The sequence below is a fragment of the Acyrthosiphon pisum genome, unplaced genomic scaffold (assembly GCF_005508785.2).
Source record: "Acyrthosiphon pisum isolate AL4f unplaced genomic scaffold, pea_aphid_22Mar2018_4r6ur Scaffold_277;HRSCAF=693, whole genome shotgun sequence".
NCBI lineage: Eukaryota > Metazoa > Arthropoda > Insecta > Hemiptera > Aphididae > Acyrthosiphon > Acyrthosiphon pisum.
This window is the reverse complement of record NW_021772136.1, coordinates 6,233-8,801: the sequence shown is the minus strand read 5'-3', so window position 1 is coordinate 8,801 and position 2,569 is coordinate 6,233. Positions and strand designations below refer to the sequence as shown.

At 29.5% G+C, this 2,569-nt stretch overlaps 1 protein-coding gene across 1 annotated transcript in view; it reads right to left on the bottom strand.

Moving 5' to 3' along the window:
* Positions 1-2,569, bottom strand: part of LOC103310940 — a 5,014-nt gene that overhangs the window by 1,230 nt on the left and 1,215 nt on the right. The gene's annotated exons all lie outside the window — the stretch shown is intronic.

Genomic DNA, 2,569 nt, shown 5'->3' with positions numbered 1-2,569 from the left:
AGACCTCCTCGGAGCGCAATAGATCTACGAATCAGATATTGGCACTATGACAAGACGGCTGCGGGTATACTTGGTCATTTTACGACACCCCGCACCGACCAAAGGCACATCTCGTAGAAGGCCCCCTGGACTGTGAACACCAACAACGTAGTCCGCCAGGGATCTGGTAAGAGAGGGGATAGGACTATATAGGAGCCCTGGGAGTAGCTAGTATTCAGACGTGATTTCACAAACCGTACGTACACATCCCTGTACTTCTTCATTCTTAAATTATCATATTTTTGTATTACGACTTAGATTATTTTCGTTGACGACGTATTACGGGACTTAGAGAATATTCGAGCAATCGCTTATTTTCTAAGACACGGGTTTTTCTTCGTCAATTTGAATAATCTAATAGTGTTTAAATTCAACTTGTTACTATATTTTACAATTTTAAATAAATAATACATCAACCACACACTGTTGATCATTTTGACGCTACTACCATCATCCCATCCTGTCACCATCTCCTGTAAGTCGGGTGCACGCAACATTACATATAAACCTTAATGTTCCTATATCGCACCCACTATCCTGAATTTGTGGTACAGTTATCATATAATTTTGGTGTTTCGCTATTCCTACTATTTTTCCTGTATTAATGCCCGTGTCTATAAAATAAACTTTTGTTGTTGATATTCCCTCGGGTGCTGGCTTATTGTCATCGAGTATCGTGGTCCATAATAGCAATCTATAATATATATATTTATGTTAATTATTATTTCCGAATTTTATCGCGTTCACATCCCACGTCAACTTTTATTATTATTTATATTTATTTTCATTGTTATTGTAAATTATTACGTCTATACATTACTACACACTAATACTATCTTATTATTTTATAACTGTTTTATTTTTATTTATACATATTTCAATTAATTATTCGCGATGTATTTATTCGCTTTCGTCGTCATTTTTATCGTCGTTTTCGTAATATTTTTTCACGTCATTTTTATGTACCGTTACTTTTTTACGATTTCGCGATATAACTACATTTTCAGAATCTAATATTTCTAAAATTTCGTATGGCCCCCTCCAAAGTGGACTTAATTTATTTCATTGAGTATGGTCTTTAAGTAAAATCATATCTTTAATTTTTAGTGATGTGAGTCTCGTAAATTTACCATGTAAAATTTTACCGGTAAGGTAAATTTACAAAAAACAATTTACAATTTACATTTTTTTTACCACTCAAACAGTTGAGTGACCACTTTATTTGTATGTCTTTGTATTTTTTATCAAGATATTAGGATTATAATACAAATTAGGATTTTTATAAAATGTTAACGACAGTTACGTGATACGAATTATTGTGATATGGTGTACGCGGTTACTGGTACTGTTTAATACGATACGTTATCTCTTATCTTTATCTCATCACATTTATTTTGAATACAATTGTCACGATTAAAGATATACTGGTTACACATCGAGACTGTATAACACGGCTCGAAAAGCGCGATTGAAAATGTACTGACTAGTAGCACTATCTAGTGGATTCTTCAACTTATTTTAACTACGTAAATTTCTTAATTATGAAAACTAAGTATTTATTATTTATATATACCTAAATACCTTAGTACTATAATTACTACTTACTTTTATACATTAACAATTTAAAACCACGATTAAAGATATATGATATATCATTAATCGTGATATACACATTAGTACTTGTCTACTTTAAGACACTATAAGTCTATAGAGTATAGACTATAAACAACAAAATGACTTGTTAGTTGTTGTATACAAATACCACATGAAATTTCCAAAATAACATTTGGAATACCTAAGGAATAAGGATAAAAGAAGAAAAAAAAATGGAAGTAGCTTTAGGCGTATTATTTAAAAAATCAAATCGGGTTTGTTCAAATCATTTTTATAAAGAAGATTTTAATAATACATGGACGTCAGGTGAAGGAACAAACCCATATACTTACAGTAAACTATTGTCTAATTGAAATTTTTTTTTTTTTTGGTTTATAAGTTTATTCAATTTGTTACAAAAAAGAGAACAATAAGAACAATTAATGGTAAATATTGGTTAAAAAAAAAAAAGAAAAAAAAAGGCAGATTAAACATGGTGTAGAAGCCTCCCAGAGGAGGTGCAACGACTATCTAATTTAAATACCTATTCAAATATCAATATAGAACATGTTTAACTGTTTAAGCCTATAATATAATCAGTTTATTTTAAAAATAAAGGATTGATATGGTTAATATTACTTTCTACTTCTTAGGTTTGCCTAAAGCGATGGCAACTAAAAAAAGGGGCATTACCATTTCTTCATCCTTTAGAAAAAATGGAAAGTGATAAAGTAGAGGTTTGTTAATTTCAAATTTGTAATGTAATAACTAATAGTAGTACCTACGTTGTATTATTTAATTTAGCTAATTTATTTATTTTATTTAGTATAACTTTTAACTATTAAATATTTATAATTAATCATTAATATTATTTACTGTATTTATTGTCTTTTGTTCTAATATGTTTTAAATTTTTTTGTGTGGTATTAGCCATATT